This window comes from Hypanus sabinus, chromosome 14, assembly GCF_030144855.1.
Source record: "Hypanus sabinus isolate sHypSab1 chromosome 14, sHypSab1.hap1, whole genome shotgun sequence".
NCBI lineage: Eukaryota > Metazoa > Chordata > Chondrichthyes > Myliobatiformes > Dasyatidae > Hypanus > Hypanus sabinus.
The window spans coordinates 99,644,345-99,663,713 of record NC_082719.1 but is presented as its reverse complement, the minus strand read 5'-3'; the positions used below and the strand labels follow the sequence as shown (position 1 = coordinate 99,663,713).

General features: G+C 43.8%; 1 protein-coding gene across 4 annotated transcripts in view; it reads right to left on the bottom strand.

Moving 5' to 3' along the window:
* LOC132405016 (coiled-coil domain-containing protein 68-like) overlaps positions 1–9,110 on the bottom strand; it is a 91,321-nt gene extending 82,211 nt beyond the window's left edge. For 2 of the 4 annotated variants that reach the window (XM_059989707.1, XM_059989708.1), the window contains exon 1: positions 8,860–9,108. The gene's annotated coding sequence lies outside the window, so the exon portion shown is untranslated. Of the gene's footprint in view, positions 1–8,859 lie in introns of all 4 variants that reach the window. The other 2 variants (XM_059989709.1, XM_059989710.1) reach the window with 2 other exon arrangements.
* Positions 9,111–19,369: the final 10,259 nt, after the last annotated feature.

Genomic DNA, 19,369 nt, shown 5'->3' with positions numbered 1-19,369 from the left:
CCCTTCCAGCCTTTTGAGCCACTCTACCCTGGCAACCCACAAACCTGATTAGCCCTAATGTAATCATGGAACAACATCAAATATTGAAAGGCCTTGACAGAGTGGATGTAGAGTGATATGGAGAGGACACTTCCTATGGTGGGAGAATCTAAGACCAGAGGGCACAGCCTCAGAATAGAGGGACGTCCTTTTCAGGGGTGCAGTGCTAGCCGGAGCGTACCCGGCACACCTTTAAGGAAAAAGCTGAACTAAACAAGCTAATTAATTAGGTGCTGCCCAGGGTGATTTGAGTATCTCAGAAACTGCTGATCTCCTGGGATTTTTATGCACAGCAGACTCTGGAGTTTACGAAGAATGGTGCCAAAAACAAAAAAAAATCCAGCAAGTGGCTGTTCTGTGAGCAAAAAAATCTTGTTAAATCCACTCGCTGGATGTTCTTTGTTTTTGGCACCATTCTTTGTAAACTCCAGAGACTGTTGTGCATAAAAATCCCAGGAGATCAGCAGTTTCTGAGAAACTCAAATCACCCCAGGCAGCATCTAATTAATTAGCTTGTTTCGTTCGGCTTTTTTCTTAAAGATGTGCCGGGTGCGCTCCGGCTAGCACTGCACCCCTGGTCCTTTTAGAACGGAGATGAGAAGAATTTTCTTCAGCCAGAGAGTCGTGACTCTGTGGAATTCATTGCCACAGATGCCTGTAGAGGCCAAGTTTTATGCATATTTGTTGGTAGATTCTTAGTTGGTGAGGGCGTGAAAGGAAGCGGGGAGAAGGCAGGAGATTAGGGCTGAGAGGGAAGATGAAATAGCAGAGCAGACTCGATGGGTCAAATGGCCTAATTCTGCACCTATATCTTATAGTCTTATGGTCTAATTTACAATAAACAATTAACCAACCGGGTGTGTCTGTGGACTGGCACCTAGTGCAGATAATGGACTGCCTTCATACATGTTTTGATGACTGCATCCTCCAAATCTTCACTTTCATTGTAACATTCAAGATGATTGTCAACAGAGCACCTGGAGAAAACATGTGCATTTCATGGGGAGGACCTACAGAGGCTCCTTAAAGAATGGCACCAGAAGTAACCTCTGAACTCCGGAATGCCCTGAGCTGTACCAGCATTCCACATACTGCTATGCTGCTGGGGCTATTGAATTTAACCACAGAACCATAGAACACTACAGCACAGTACAGGCCCTTCATGTTGTGCCGACCCATATAATCCTTAAAAAAAAGTACTAAACTCACACTATCCCATAACCCTCCATTTCCCTTTCATCCATGTGCCTGTCCGAGGTTCTTAAATACCCCTAATGTTTTAGCTTCCACCATCATCCCTGGTAAGTCATTCCAGGCACTCACAACCCTTTGTGTAAAAAACTTACCCCTGATGTCTCCCCTAAACTTCCCTCCCTTAATTTTGTACATATGCCCTCTGATGTTTGCTATTGGTACCCTGGGAAACAGGTACTGACTATGCACCCTATCTATGCCTCTCATAATCTTGTAGACCTCTATCAAGTCCCCTCTCATTCTTCTACGCTCAAAAGAGAAAAGTCCCAGCTCTGCTAAACTTGCTTCATATGACTTGTTCTCCAAACCAGGCAACATCCTGGTAAATCTCCTTTTCACCCTCTCCACAGCTTCCACATCTTTCCTATAATGAGGTGACCAGAATTGAACACAATACTCTAAGTGCAGTCTCACCAGAGATTTGTAGAGTTGTAACATGACCTCTCTACTCTTGAACTCAATCCCCCTGTTGATGAAGCCTAGCATCCCATAGGCCTTTTTAACTACCCTATCAACCTGTGCAGCAACCTTGAGGGATGTATGGATTTGAACCCTAAGGCCCCTTTGTTCATCCACACTCTTAAGTAACTGACCATTAATCCTGTACTCATTCTTCTAGTTAGTCCTTCCAAAATGCATCTCCTCACACTTGTCTGGAATGAACTTCCATCTGCCATTTTTCTGCCCAACTCTGCAGCCTGTCTATATCCTCTTGTAACCTTCAACGACCTACAGCTCCATCCACAACTCCTCCAATCTTCGTGTCATCTGCAAACTTACTCACCCATCCTTCCGCCTCTACATCCAGGTCATTTATAAAAATCACAAATAGCAGGGGTCCCAGGACAGATCCCTGCGGTACTCCACTAGTCACCAACTTCCAGGCAGAATACTTTCCTTCCACAACTACCCTCTGCTTTCTTCCTTTAAACCAATTTTTTTATCCAAACAGCCAAACACTTATCCCATGCCTCATGACTTTCTGGATGAGTCTCTCGTGAGGGACCTTGTCAAACGCTTTGCTAAAGTCCATGTAGACCACATCCACAGCCCTACCCTCTTCAATTTCTTTTGTTACCTCTTCAAAAAACTCAATCAGGCTCGTGAGGCACAATCTTCCCTTCACAAAGCCATGTTGACTATCCATGAGTAGACTGTATTTCTCCAAATGCTCATAGATCCTATCCTTAAGAATCCTTTCCAATAGCTTGCAGACCACTGACGTAAGACTCACCGGTCTATAGTTCCCAGGTTTCTCCCTATTACCTTTTTTTAAACAAGGGAACTACATTTGCCATTCTCCAGTCCTCTGGCACTTCCCCTGCAGCCAAAGAGGATTCAAAGATCATTGCTAATGGTCCTGCGATCTCTTCTCTCAATTCCCACAACAACCTGGGGTGTATCATATCCAGCCCTAGGGATTTATCAGTCTTAATGTTTTTAATTAATCTTCCTTAATCTCCACATTGTCCAGCACACAGACGTACTTCGACCTCATCCTGATCAAGATCCTTTTCACTTGTGAATACTGAAGCAAAGTATTCATTTAGGATCTCCCAACCTCCTCCGCCTCCAGGCACAGGTTGCACTCTTTATCCTTTAGTGGACCAACTTCATTCTCGTCATCCTTCTATTCTTCACATACTCATAGAATGCCTTGGGGTTCTCCTTAATCCTACATGCCAAGGCCTTCTCATGCCCCCTTCGAGCTCTCCTAAGTCCTTTCTTTAGCTCCTTCCTGGCTATCCTATATTTCTCATCAGCCCCTCCTACTTCCTGCTTCTTATATCTAACATATGCTTCTTTTTCCCTCTTGACGAGTTGCCTCACGTGTTTCGTCAACCACAGTTCCCTTTTCCTACCATTTTCTCCTTGCTTCAGTGGGACAAACCTATCCTGAACCCAGCTCAGGTGGTCCCTAAGCTTCTCCCATATTACTTCTGTGCTTTCCCCTTTGAACATCTGTTTCCAATTTACTCTCGCTAGTTCCTGCCTCATCCCTTCAAAGTTAGCCCTTCCCCAGTTAAGCACTTTACCATTTTGTCTGATTTTATCCCTTTCCATAGCTATGCTGAAGCTAAGGGGGTTGTGGTCACTCTCACCAAAATGCTCCCCCACCAAGAGGTCTGTCACCTGACCAGGTTCATTACCCAGAACTAGATCCAGTATAGCCTGTCCTCTCGTCGGCTGGTCCACATACTGTGTCAGGAATCCTTCACCTGACAAATTCAGCCCCATCTATCCCCCTTGCACTCAGGAGGTGCCAGTCAATGTGAGGGAACCCATAACTACTACCCTGTATTTCCTGCACAATTCTAAAATCTGCCTGCTTATCTGCTCCTCGGTGTCCCGAGGGCTACTTGGGGGCCTATAGACTACTCCCAGCACAGTGATTGATCCCTTCCTATTTCTGACTTCCAGAAAGCGGAACAAGATGGGAGAGAAGGGTTTTAAACAAAATAGCACCATCCACAATTTGGTAACACAATTCCTTGGGTGTGTTTGGTAATTTGATAATCTTTTTGAATGTCCCTTTTTAAAATGGAATGCATCCACAATAGCAACACACACAAAATGCTGGAGGAACTCAGCAGGCCAGGCAGTGTCTATGGAAAATAGTAAATAGTCAATGTATTCGGTTGAGACCCTTCATCAGGACTAGAAAAGAGTAAGTGGAGGGGGGAACAGAGGAAGACGTACAAGGTGGCAGGTGATAAGAGAAACTGGGAGAGGGGTGAAGTAAAGAGCTGGGAACCTGATTGGTGAAAGAGATGCTGGAAAAGGAGAAATCTGATAGGAGAGGGTAGTAGACCATGGAGGAAAGGAAAGGGGGAGGGGAACTAGACGGAGGTATTGCCAGGTAAGGAGATAAGATGAGTGAGGGAAATGGGAATGGGGAATGGTGAAGGGGTGGAGGTGCAATTACTAGAAGCTGGAGAAATCGGTACTCATGCCTTCAGGTTGGAGGCTACCCAGACGGAATATAAGGTGTTGCTCCTCCAACGTGACTGTGGCCTTATCTCAACAGTAGAGGAAGCCATGGACTGATATGTCAGAATGGGAGTGGGAAGTTAAATTGAAATGGGTGGCCACCAGGAGATACTGCTTTTTCTGGCAGACAGAGCAAAGGTGCTTGGTGAAGCAGTTTTCCAATCTACATTGGATCTCACCGATACACAGGAGGCCAGCTGGGAGCATTGGATACAGTAGATGATCCCGACAGACTCACAGGTGAAGTGTCGCTTCAGTTAGAAGGACTGTTTGGGGTCCTGGATGGTGGTGAGGGAGGAGGTATAGGGGCACTTGTTCCGCTTGCAAGGATAAGTGCCAGGAGGGGTATCAGTGGGGACAGATGAATGGACGAGGGAGTTGCGTAGGGGAAGGATCCCTACAAAAAGTGGGAAGTGTGGGGGAGGGAAAGATGGACTTGCTGGTGGCATCCCACTGGAGATGGTGGAAGTTACAGCGAATCATGTGCTGGACATGAAGGCTGATGGGGTGGTAGGTGAGGTCAAAAGGCACCCTATTCCTGGTGTGGTGGTGGGAGGATGGGGTGAGGGTAGATGTGTGTGAAATGGAAGAGATGCATTGATGGTGGAGGAAGAGAAGCCTCCACCTTTGAAGATGGAGGACATCTCAGTAGTTATACATCTCCACAGATTAGGAACAGCCTTTAGTATTCCTAATCACAATGAAATTTATTTAATATATTACTTTATTGCCCAAGCACAATGTGTATAGACTGAGATCATATTAATTGGGGTAGTGAACTGTTCAAACCACCCTTGATTCATGAAGTGTTAACTAGGTAGAATAAAACGATAAATGTGAGGAAGTCTGCAGATGCTGTAAATACAGAACAAGACACACAAAATACTGGAGGGACTTAGCAGGCCAGGCAGAATCCATGGAGGTGAATAAACAGTCAATGTTTTAGACCAAGACCTTTCTTCAGGACTGGAAAGAATAAATAGCTGGAGTGAGAGGAAAGATGTCAACTGGAAGGTGATAGGTGAAGCCAGGTGGGTGGGAAAGGTCAAGGACTGAAAAAAAAAGTGTGGTAAAAATTATCTCTTATAACAATGATCACTGAGGCACAGGGTGATGAGGATTTACTGACCAGTACCTTTATTGTTTAAACTAACAAACACATAAATTCATACATGAAATATCTTGTGTGAACGGCGGCCTGACTCTCCTGAATAAAGAAAGATCAGCAAAGGTTTTACCTGAGCAAAGGAGTCTACGAGGCGTTTCTCGTAGTCCCAATTCACTCAGGGTCGCTCTGCGATGGTTATTCTTCGAAGTCATCGCTGGCAGCACACACGAACCATCCACTTTTATATCTATTCCTTATCAATTCAAATATTGCATTCCAGTGTCACTGGCCACAGGTAATGTGTCTGTCCTTTAATAACTTGTTATTGGCTCTACTCCAAACCAGCATCCATTTATTGCCCTCTTCCCATCAAATGACAATCGATAATTTATGGCTCTTTGTTCTCAATCAGCAACCAGCTCGAATCACTCCAGGCAGGCACCAACCCCAACATTCACAAACCTGCATGATATATCCAACCAAAGAACATCTCACAATTAACTTCTTATTTGGAAATGATCTCCAGCTTAGCAGATTACCTGAAGTATCATTGTGTCTTCTTTAAAATATTGATCAAGCCCAGCATGTCAAGCTCACAAAATGGAGAATAAAGTGTCTTCACAAAATGGCAGCCTCTATCCCCAAGCACGTGGCAAGGACAAAGACAATTAGTCTGTCTGCTTCCACTGCCCTTGATTCATTTGAATTCACTGATTTATAGAAAGTAGTTTTTTTCTAGCCAACGGAAGGATTTTGATTTGAGAGGAGAGTCGACTATAGGAGAGGGAAGGAGGAGGGAACCCAGGGGGAAGTAATAGGCAGGTGAGAAATAAAAGGACAAAGTGGGGAATAGAGGAAATGGGAGGGGGCATGAAATTTGTATACTGGAAGGAGAATATGACATTCATGCTTTCAGTTTGGAGGATACACAGAAGGAATATAAGGTGTTCCTCCTCCACCTCATCTTGGCAAAAGTGGAAGTCATGGACCAACACATTGGAATGGGAATGGGAATCAGAATTAAAATGCTTTGCCACCAGGAAGTCCGGTTTGTGGCGGGTGGTGTGGAGATGCCAAAGAAGTGGTTTCCCCAATTTACAGCAGGTCTCACCAATATCGAGGAAGCCGCATTTACAGGACCAGAAATAATAAAACAATGGCAATCTTAAGAGTCTCGTAAATATCCCTATTGTACTGGTCTCTAGCACTTGTCCCAGCAGTGCATTCCAGGCACCCACAACTCTCTGTGTAAAATACCTACACTTCTGCTAAACCTTCCACCACAAACCTTAATCAGATGTCCTCTGGAACTGGCTAACACTACTCTTGGAAAAAGCTGCTGACTGTCCATTCTATTTATGCCTCTCATAATCTTATATACCTGTACCTCCATCAATATGCTTCTCACCCTCCTTCCCTCCAAAGAGAAAACCCCTAGCTTGCTCAAACTATCCTAATAAGATGTGCTCTCTAATCCAGGCAGTGTCCTGGTAAATCTCCTCTGCACCCTCTCTAAACCTGCACCAGACATGACCATGAACATCAGAGGCAAGCAGGGATCTAAAAATGAATTACCAAGCTTTCGGTCAAGATGTCATTGAGCTGCAGTCTCCGTTCAGAATATGCCTCAGACTTAGTTGTCATTTGCAAGTTCAAAGTTCAAAGTAAATTTATTATCAAAGTACATATATGTCACCATATACAACCATGAGATTCACTTCCATGTGGGCATAATCAATAAATCTTTAATAGAATAATAACAATAATAGAATCAATGAAAGACCTCACCAACTTGTGCGTTCAACCAGTGTGCAAAAGGCAACAAATGGTGTAAATACAAAAAAAAGAAATAATAATAATAATAATAATAAAATAAGCAATAACTATATAGAACATGAGATGAAGAGTTTGAGAAAGTGATTCCATAGGTTGTGGGAACAGTTCAGTGATGGGGTGAGTGAAGTTATCCCCTTTGGATCAGGAGCCTGATGCTTGAGGGGTAATAACTGTCCCTGAACCTGGTGGTATGAGTCGTGAGGCTCCTGTACCTTTTTTCCTGATGGCAGCAGTGAGAAAAGAGCATGCCCTAGGTCATGAGGTCCCTGGTGATAGATGCTGCCTTCTGTTTAATTGATTTTTAGGTTGGTACAAATGGTTTTGGTGACAGAGAAGGGAGTCTGGGGTCAGGTTAAGGCTTAGGGACAAGGATCTGGGGGAATTAGAGGTCAAACTAGAGTTTGGGTGGCAGCTCCAGGTTTGAACTCTTGCAGTGTGTATAAGTGATGAAGGACATCCTTGAGGAGACCAGTGAGGATGTGGGCTGGTGGCCACTCAGGTCAGTGAGTTGTCGACGGCTTGTGGGATCAGAGGTCCGTGTGGTAGAAGGCACGAGTGCTGGAGACCCCCCAGTTAGTAGGCAAGTACAGACTCTGAGACCCAGTGTTCAAGGTCCTGTCATCAGTGAGTCCGGAATTTGAGGCCAAGAGCTTGGAGTCCTAATCTACGGTCCTCATTCATTATCCAAGGGTTATTAATGAAGATCAAAGACTGAGAGTCAATCAGAAGCCTACGCGTCAAGGCATGATGGCTAGATGCCTCAGTCTGCGGGTGCTAAGGGGCTGTGGAGAGGAGTGTCTGTTGTGCACATGTATATAGTATATGTACAGGTATAAAGGTAGAAGACCTTTCGTCCATGGTCTTCTACCCTCTCCTATCAGATTCCCCCTTCTCCAGCCATTTATCTCTTTCATCTATCAACTTCCCAGCTCTTTACTTCATCCCTCCCCCTCTCACAGTTTCACCTATCACCAACCACCCCTCCCACCCCCACCTTCCTCTTCTGACTTTTCCCCTTACAAGTCCTGCAAAGGGTCTTAGCCCGAAATGCTGACTGTTTATTCATTTCTATAGATGCTGCCTGGCCTGCTGAGTTCCTCCAGCATTTTGTGGGTGTTGCTCTGGATTTTCAGCGTCTTTCTCGTGTTTGTAAAAGGACAAATAATATAGGTTGCATTGAACAATGGAATATTTCAGTTCCAAAGGAGGGGGCATAACTTTAAGGTGATTGGAGCAAATTATGGAGGGGGGTGAAGCCAGAGTTAAGTTTTTTTACAAAGGGAGTAGAAGGCACTGCTAGAGGCAGGTGCATTTGGGACACTTAAGAGACTCTTAGATAGGCACATAGATGATAGAAAAATGGAGGACTATGTGGGTGGGAAAGGTTAAATTGATCTTAGAGTAGATTAAAGGTCGGCACAACATGACGGACTATGATGTTCTATATTCTATTCTCTGTACTAAAATGAATTTTCCTGCTTATTCAAAGCCAAGGAAGTATCCATTAATTGGCATGGTTCTATGTCATATTTCAACCAGAAAACAAAAAGTAGGTTTCAAAAATAAAATAACTTACAGCTGTGGAATTATCGCCTTTGAATGAAATATCAGAGAGGATTAATCATACTCACTGTTTTAAAATGGAAGCAGATCTTTCAAACTGGATATACCTATTAATTCGGCAGCTGTTAAGGGAAGTGCCACAGATGCAGAGGATTTGTAGGTATGTTATCCAGATCTTGGACCATGATAGTTTTCATTCAAGTAGTTGATTAAAGCTTCTTGCAGCCGGTGATCCTTTAAAACTCAGTAATACTTGCGTGCATTGCGCAGGATGTGACCTGTTGAAGAAGCACTAAGCTGTACCTTTGTACTTCCTCGTTGGCAGTTTGCCAACTGTGACAACATCGTTCAAAGGTGAACAGCTGTACATTCAGCTGCTCACAGTGTAGGAATCTTGTGAAACACAGTGCTGAATTGGAAATGGAAATCCATTTGAATAGAGTCTGGTAAGCTATCACTGGAGAAAAATCCTTTAATCTGGTATTGCGAGTGTTTTAGTTAAAACCAGATAAAGAACACATTTAAAGTACGTTTACTGTAGCTACTGGCTCACAAATTAGCATACAACAACGTGATGTTTACTATATTGCCATGTAGAATTTTCACAACAATCAAACAGTAACTGTGAATTTAAAATGAAGTGTAGTAAACAAGGGAGATGATTGTATCTAGAGTAACACACGCAAAAGACTGTAGGAACTCCACAGGTCAGGCAGCGTCGATAGAAATGAATAAAGAGTCAACATTTCGGGCTGAGAACATTCATCAGGATTGGAAAGGAAGGGGGAAGAACCCAGAATAAGATGATAATTATTTATTTGTTTGTTTGTTTGTTTATTTATTGGGCTACAGTGGAAGTAGGCCCTACCAGCAGTTCAAGGTGTGCCAAAGTCAAACTACAAAGTCCCTCTCAATAGTAAATGCTAAAGCAAAGTTTTCATGAAGGATCTCCTATACCTGCACTGACTCCGGGCACGGTTGCTCTTCAACCCTGATCAGTCCTACCCTCACGCTGTTATCAGTATTTGATCGGTACGATGACAAGCTGAATTGGGTGTGTGCATATGGTCATCTGCGACCGCTGGGAGCTGCCTGCTGTTGCTGATAACACCCATGCACCATCAATTTACAGGACGTGTCACTCAGAGATCTGGGCTATATTATATATTTTTGTGCGACTGGGTGTTTACTGCTATTTTCTATGTGCTATATGTGCCTTGTGATGTGTGTGACTGTTGGTACTGCGTTTTGCACCTTGGCCCAGGAGGAACACTGTTCCATTTGGTTGTATTCATGTACAGTTGAACGACAATTAAACTTGAGTTGATAAGCAGGGGGTAGGCGGTAGATGGTTGTATGAGCAGCTGGTGCATATGAGCAGCAGGCCTGAACAGATTAGATATGGCAAAGTTATTTCCCATGGCAGGGGAGTCTAGGACAAGTTGGCATGACTTCAGGATTTAAAGATGTCCATTTAGAACTGAGATGCAGAGAAATTACCTTAGTCAGAGGGTGGTAAATCTGTGGAATTTGTTGCCACAAGCAGCTGTGAAGGCCAAGTCATTGAGTATACTTAAGGCAGAGATAGACAAGTACTTGATTAGCCAGGGCATCAAAGGGTATGGGGTGAAGGCAGGAGAGTGGAGATGACTGGAAGAATTGGATCAGCCCATGATTGAATGGCGGAGCAGACTTGATGGGCCTAATGGCCTACTTCTGCTCCTATATCTTATGGTATTATGTCACAAGTCCTGGTTATATGACCACTGCCAATCTCTGAAAGTATTGATAATGGCTGGGGACACCCCTCTTGTAAAGACACTGCCCAGAAGGCGACAATGACAAACCACTACTGTAGAAACATTTGCCTGGACCAATCACGGCCATAAAGACTATGATCACCTATATCATACAACACAGCATGTAATGATGAAGATGATGATTTGCTTTATTTTTATTTTTTATTTTATTTAGATAAGAGAGCGAGGAATGAACCAATATTTGGCCAATTTAAGCACCAGGACAAATTGAAAAGTTCAAGGTGTTGGGGCCGGAGGTGAGAGATGGACCAGTGATCTGCTTGCTCATCTCTGCACTGAACTGAGGCAATTACGAGCTACTGGACTGGCTGTGATTGGGTTTGTGGCTCTAGACCCACTTCGATGAATTTCAAGTATTTGCATACTTACATTGTTTCAATGATTTGTTTTTTTCCTGCACATTGGGTTCTATTTGGTTTCTTTCTTTTGCAGCTGACTGTAAGGAGACGAATCTCAAGATTGTATATAGTATACAGACTTTAATAGTAAGTGTACTTTGAACTTTGAGATACAGCATGGTAGTAGGCCCGACAAGCCTGAATCCTGCCAATTATGCCTCTGTGACCAACTAACCTATTAAGCCATAGGTCTTTGAAATGTGGGAGGAAACCCACATGATCATGAGGAGAACGTACAAACTCCTGACAGGTAGTGGCAGGAATTGAACCTGGGTTGCTGGCATGTTACAGTGTTACACTAACTATTACTCTACCGTGCTGTGCTCAGTGCACTGTGTAATGATTTGGTCTGTATGAACAGTATGCATAACAAGTGTTTTGCTCTATCAGCAAATCAAGTCTGCTCCACCATTCTATCATGGCTGATTTATTATCCCTCTCAACCCAATGCTTATCTCTATAATCTTTGATACCCTGGCTAATAAACAACCCATCAGCTTCCACTTTAAATATACCCAATGACTTGGCCTCTGCAGCCATCTTCATCAATAGATTCCACAGATTCACTGATTTCTGGCTAAAGAAATTCCTCCTCGTCTCTGCTCCAAAGGGACACAACACGATTCTGAGACTGTGCCTTCTGGTCCTAGACTCACCCACTATTGGAAACATTTTTTCCATATCCATTCTATCTACGCCTTTCAATGAGATCTTCCCCTCATTCTTCTAAATTCCTGTGAGAACAGGCCCAGAGCAATCAACTGCTCCTCATACTTTAATGTAACTTTCTTAGGCAACACTTAGACAATTCCTCTGTGGCAGACACAACTGAATTTACGTGTACTGATCTTGAAGGCAGTACATTCCAGATCACAGCAATCATCTCCTGCATTGTGTTCTCTGCTTCTTTATAGATAATCTTACACTACTGGTTCTTGTCAGTGGGAAGGAAGAGTTTCTCTGAAAGTAAGTACCGGTAACTTCAACCCTTCATGAATTTAAACAGATCTTCTATTAGTAGTGTGTTGTGTCTGTGCACAACTACATAAACATTAAATGAAAGCACACATGCAGGAGATGGCTTTAATAAGTCTTTTCACATTGCAGTGACAGAGAGAGAGAGAGAGAGAGAACAATACACATGCATAGACAACAGATCAATACATAGTGCTAAGAGTGGTTTATTGCTCTAAAAGAAATGGTTCCATACATTACACTTCCTCACCCTCTAGATTAATGCAACATAAAACTCTATATGTACAAAACATTCAATTTCCCTTTCGTAAACGCACCCACGTGTTTCAACAGGGAAAACGTACAAAATCCAGCACTGGAGCTCCAAACTTCAACGACCTTTGCTGTGATAGTTTTACACTAACTGCTATGCTATCATTGCTGATGTGCCAACCTCAACCATTATTCCTGACAATGCACACTACCCTTTGTGTGAAGAAGCTGCCCATGACGTCCTTTTCAAATTATGATCGCAATCCTATGCCCTCTTGGTTTTAGCTTGATTCACATGTGAAATGCAGTGAAAAGTGTCGTCTACGATCATAATCAACACAACCGAAGGATGTGCTGGGGGCAGCTTGCTGGCGTTGCCACACAATCTGGCACCAACATAAAATGCCCACAATGCTCAGCAGAACAACACAGAACACAACAAGCAGCAAAGCAACAATGGCAAAACAACCTCATTCCTGATGAAGGGTCTCGTCCATGGTAAAAACAACTACAACAAAAAGAAAAGGAATACAGCAGCATGGTGCGGAGATTTCAGAGCAATAGACGAATCCTACAAGATCCATACAGTGCTCTGTACCTGTGTGTGAATTAGCCCTCTTTCACAGAGTAACTATCAGCATCCATCTGATTAACGGTTTGCTTTCATTGTCACACGTATATCGAAGCATCAAAAGCATAAGGTGAAACGTGTTGTTTTGAGTCAACAACCAACACAGTACAAGGATGTGCGGGAGGGCAGGCTACAAGTGTCACCGTGCTTCTGGTGCCAATATAGCATGCTCATGACCTACTAATCCCAACTGTACAGTACTGTAAAAGAGTCTCAGGCACATATATATAGCGAGGGTGCACAAGACTTTTGCACAACACTGTATCTGTCAACGTGGAGCAGAGAGCGAGTTTGTAAATCTGGTGGGAGCAAAGGATGTTGGGAATGGTAGATTTGCAGTGCCACAAGAGAAGGGGTGCCAGGGGTGTGGGATTGGGGGGCACACACCCAGCCCTGAGACACCAGGCAAGGTCATTTGATTCCAAACAATTGGTTTATTGATCATTACAAAATGTCTCTCTGGTGCTTCCCACTCCCTCCTCTCCTTTCCTCTTTTTCCAACCATGATTCCCCTCTCCCTGCCTCCTTCCCACTCTCAGCCCACAATTGAGACCCGTATCAGAATCAGGTTTACCATCACTCACACATATCATGAAATTTGTTGTTTTTTTTGCAGCACCAGGACAGTGCAACACATAAATTTACTACAGTACTGTGCAAAAGCCTTTGGTACCCTTGCCTAGGAATTTTGCACGGTACTGTACATCTTTAGAATGTGGGAGGAAACTGGAGTACCCGGAGTAAACCCACATGGTCACAGATAGAAATTACAAACTCCTCACTGGCTGTGGTGGGAATTGAACCCCCATTTGTGATCACTGGCAACATAAAGCAATTGCAATAGTCACCACGCTACTGTGCCACCGATGCTTGCTGTACTATTATGCATCTGACAGGCTGATTCACCAAGGGCTATGTTGCAACACTTGCACCTGCTGACATTACTTACCTGTTTAAGTAAAACAAAGCTACAGTGAGAAGTGAATGAAACCAGTCAGAGTTAACACAATAAAGTGGAACAAAGGTGCTTTGATACAACACTCCCTCCCTCTCCCATTGGTGGATTTCCTTTTTCTAACAGCATTGAGTAAGGCTATTCAACTGAAAATATCATTGCCATACAGAATAAAATATGGAAATAGGCCCTTCTGCCCACTGCACCCAAGCTGACCAGCAAACACCCATTTCTACCTCAAAAGCACCCTGATCGTCCTTCAAGTATTCTCAATAGGGTCAGAAAAAGTTGCACGAAGTTGCAAAAAGTTACTATCTTAGTCAACTCCATCATGGGCACTAACCTCCTCAGTACTGAACACATCTTCAAAAGACAACGCCTCAAAAAGGTGGCATCCATCACCCAGGACATGCCCTCTTCTCATTGTTACCATGAGGAGAAGCTACAGAAGGCACACACTCGGCATCTTAGGGACAGCTTCTTCCCCTCTGCCATCAGATTTCTGAATGGACACTGAACCCATGTACACTATCTCACTACTTTTTTTTGCTCTTTTTTTGCTTTACTTATTTGACTTATAAGTGCTGTGCAAAGGGGTGCTGGCAACAACTGAACCCAGAAGCGGAGAAACAGCAGACTCCCATGTGGAGATTGGAACAAAAGTTTTTACAAAGGAATTCCAACAGAACATCGGAGGTGCAACTGAGCCACAATGCTTGCTCAGCATTCTCAACACAGGGACTTGGCAATCAGTGCTAATCGAGAGTCCGAATTAAATAATCAGAGAAAGCGGAAAACCAGGCCCCTCACAATTACCTTGGCAAGATGAAACAGAAAGCACAAGGGCTAAACGACTTTATTTAAGACAACAATTAGTAAATACAGATGCTCGAGAAACTTAGAATCCCAGCTCTTTATGGCAAGCGGTAGAGGCCCATAGGGCCCATGGCATTGATTTCTTGCAATGCTTTCAGTCTGCAGTTCAAACACACTTCAACCTGATATTGACAAATCAGATTTCTGAGAGGATACATGCTCTTTTCAGCATCAATGGAATTTAATCTGTTCTATAATTGGCATCAATTTGAGCAAGCTAAGGCTTTTCTCTCTGGATCAAAGGAGTCAGAGAGAAGTACAGCACCGGAACAGCCCCCTTGATCCATCTAGTCCATGCTGAAATCACTTAAACTGCCTACTCCCATCGATATGCACCAGGATCATAGCCTTCCATACCCTTAACACCAATGTACCTATCCAAACTTCACTTAAACGTTGAAAACAAGCTCACATACATCATTTGTGCTGGCAGCTACTTCCACATAACCCTCTGACTGAAAAAAGTTTCCCCTCATATGCCCGTTAAACATTTCACCTTTCACCCTTAACCCATGACCTCTTGTTGTAGTCCCACCCAACCTCAGTGGAAAAAAACTGTTTGCATTTACCTTAACTATATCCCTCATAACTTTGGATATTCTATCAAATATCTTCCCTGTCTTCTCCATTCAAAGGAATGAAGTCCTAATCCATTCAAACTTTCCTCATAACTCAGGTTCTCCAGACCCAGCAACATCCTTGAAAATTTTCGCTGTAGTCTTTCCATCTTATTTACATCTTTCCTGTAGTAAGTGCCCAAAACTGCTGTCACTACTCCAATTAAGCATCATGAATGTCTTATATAACCAACATAACATCTCATCTCATGTATTCGTATTCAATACTCTGATTTATGAAGGTCAATATGCCAAAGGCTTTCTTTCCGACCCTGCTTACCTGTGACGCCATTTCAATGAATTATGGACCTGTATTCCCAGATCACATAGTTCCACTCCTCGGTGCCCTACCATTCACTACCCAAGTGCAACATCTCCCACTTGTCGGCATTAATTTCCATCTGCCATTTTTCAACCCTTTTCTCCAGCTGATCCAGATCCCTCTGCAAACCCCGACAGCCTTCTTCGTTGTCCACTATGCCGGTGAACTCTCGCTGGCCCTTGAAAATCTGAGGGAGATGGTGTAAGTCTCGCACCGGGCCGTACCCACATCCACAGAAGGTCTCCAAGGTGAACAGCCTTGGATCACCTGCAAATTTGCTGGTCCGATAAACCACATTAGCAGACAGCTCATTGATAGAGATGACGATAAACAATGGCACCTGCAGCACACCGCTAGTCACAGGCCTCCAGTCAGAGAGGCTAGCACGCTCTGGTCATTTCTAAAAATCACAAAGTGACAGTGTCCCTGAGGCACACTACTGGTCACCAATCTCCATGCAGAATATGATCCGTTTACAACTACTCTTTGCCTTCTGTGGGAAAGCAAACTGTGGAGTACTTCACCGGGTCTTCAACCTGAGCCTGAGTCTCCAGAGGGTTCCAGTGATGTGGAAGGCATCCTGCCTCATTCCTGTAGCGAAGATGCTGCACCCCAGTGGCTCCAACGACTACAGACCGGTGGCATTGACCTCCCACATCATGAAGACCCTGGAGAGACTTGTTCCAGTGCAGCTCCGGCCTATGGTTAGGCCACAATTAGATCCCCTCCTGTTCGCCTATCAGCCCCGACTAGGAGTTGAGGATGCCATCTCCTACCTGCTGAACCGTGTCTACGCCCACCTGAACAAGCCGGTGAGCACTGTGAGGGTCATGTTTTTTGACTTCTCCAGTGTGTTCAACACTACCCGCCCTGCTCTGCTGGGTGAGAAGCTGACAGTGATGCAGGTGGATGCTTCCCTGGTGTCATGGATTATTGATTACCTGACTGGCAGACCACAGTACATGCACTTGCAACACTGTGTGTCAGACAGAGTGGTCAGCAGCACTGGGGCTCCACAGGGGACTGTCCTGTCTCCCTTTCTCTTCACCATCTACACCTCGGACTTCAACTACTGCACAGAGTCTTGCCATTTCGGAAGTTTTCTGATGACTCTGCCATAGTTGGATGCATCAGCAAGGGAGATGAGGCGGAGTACAGGGCTACGGTAGGAAACTTTGTCACATGGTGTGAGCAGAATCATCTGCAGCTTAATGTGAAAAAGACTAAGGAGCTGGTGGTGGACCTGAGGAGGGCTAAGGCACCAGTGACCCCTGTTTCCATCCAAGGGGTCAGTGTGGACACAGTGGAGGATTACAAATACCTGGGGATACGATTAGACAATAAACTGGACTGGTCAAAGAACACTGAGGCTGTCTACAAGAAGGGTCAGAGCCGTCTCTACTTCCTGAGGAGACTGAGGTCCTTTAACATCTGCCAGATAATGCTGAAGATGTTCTACGAGTCTGTGGTGGTCAGTGCTATCATGTTTGCTGTTGTGTGATGGGGCAGCAGGCTGAGGGTAGCAGACACCAACAGAATCAACAAGCTCATTCGTAAGGCCAGTGATGTTGTGGAGGTGGAATTGGACTCTCTGATGGTGGTGTATGAAAAGAGGATGCTGTCCAAGTTGAATGCCATCTTGGACAATGACTCCCATCCACTCCATAATGTACTGGTTAGGCACAAGAGTTCATTCACCCAGAGACTCATTCCACCAAGATGTAACACTAAGCATCATAGGAAGTCATTCCTGCCTGTGGCCATCAAACTTTACAACTCCTCCCTCGGAGTGTCAGACACCCTGAGCCAATAGGCTGGTCCTGGACTTATTTCCACTGGGCATGATTAACTTATTATTATTTAATTATTTATGGTTTTATATTGCTATATTTCCACACTATTCTTGGTTGGTGTGGCTGTAACGAAACCCAATTTCCCTCGGGATCAATAAAGTATGTCTGTCTGTCTGAATTCTGGATCCACAAAGCAATATCCCCTTGGATCCCATGCCTCCTTACTTTCTCAATAAGTTTTACATGGGTTACCTTATCAAATGCCTTGCTGAAATCCATATACATTACATCTACTGCTCTGCCTTCATTAATGTGTTTAATCACATCTTCAAAAAATTCAATCAGGCTCGTAAGGCATGACCTGCCCTTGAAAAAGCCATGCTGACTATTCCTAATCATATTATGCCTCTCCATATGTTCATAAATCCTGCCTCTTAGGATCTTTTCCATCAATTTACCAACCACTGAAAGTAAGATTCACTGGTCTATAATTTCCTGGACTATCTCTACTCCTTTTCTTGAATAATGGAACAACACCTGCAACCCTCCAATCCTCCAGAACCTCTTCTGTCCCCATTGATGATGCAAAGATCATTGCCAGAGTCTTAACAATCTTCTCCCTCACCTCCCACCTCCGGTGCCAGTGACTTATCCAACTTGATGCTTTCCAAAAGCTCCAGCACATCATCTTTCTTAATATCTACATGCTCAACCTTTTCAGTCCACTGTAAGTACTCAAGCTTTTCAATCCAGTGCAAGTACTCAAGTAACATTTCACCATATGCTTCAGTGTACCTGCGATAGGCAGGAGAATGGGGTTGAGAGGGACAGTAAATCATCAATGATGGAATGGGGGGAGCAAACTTGATGGGCTGAATGGCTTAATTCAGCTCCTCTATCATTATATAAATGAGTTTGAATCCAAATCGAAATCAAGCGGAAGCTGCTCCAGACTTCGTACCACACTACTGCCAGCCTGTTACTATCCTCTATCAATTAAAAACAATCCCCAGTCACATTCACCTTTCTTGGTAAAGTAATTGGTGAATTGGTGAAATACTTTTAATGTATATTTTATAAACAAAAAAGCCAAATCTTTTCCCAAAATAGCATAGTGTGATTTCTTGAAGGGGAGGGTTATGTCCACATTGGAAATTTTCAGCCCCATCCTACTCCTGATCATAGGACATAGGAGCACAATTAGGGTATTTGGCTCATTGAGTCTGCTCCACCATTTCTTCCTGTTGCAATTCTTTGAATAGATTACAAGTGGGATAGATAAAGGGGATGTAGTTGATGTTGTATATTCAGACCTTCAGAAGGCCTTTGACAAGGTGCTATAGATGAGGATGCTTACCAAGTTAAGAACTCATGGTATTACAGGAAAACTACTGGCATAATTAGAGCATTGACTGATTTGTAGGAGGCAGCAAGTGGGAATAAAATGATCCTTTTCTGGTTGGCTGCCTGTGACTAGTGAAGATCCACAGGGATCAGTGTTGGAGGCACTTCTTTTTATGGTAAATATCAATGATTTAGATGATGGAATAGATGGCTTTGTTGCCGAGTTTGAAGATGATACAATGGCTGGTAGAAGGGCAGGTAGTGTTGAGGAAACAGGTAGGATGCAGAAGAACTTAGACAGATTAGGAGAATGGGCAAGAAAGTGGCAAATGAAATACAATGTTGGAAAATGCATGGTCATGCCTTTGGTAGTAGAAATAAATGTGTGGACTATTTTCTAAACGGGGAGAAAATCCAGGAATCTGAGATGCAAAGAAACTTGGGAGTCCTTGTGCAGAGCACCCTAAAGGTTAACTTGCAGGTTGAGTCAGTGGTGAGGAAGGCAAATGCCATGTTAGCATTCATTTCAAGAGGACTAGAATACAAGAGCAAGGATGTGATGCTGAGGCTTTATAAGGCACTGGTGAAGCCTCAC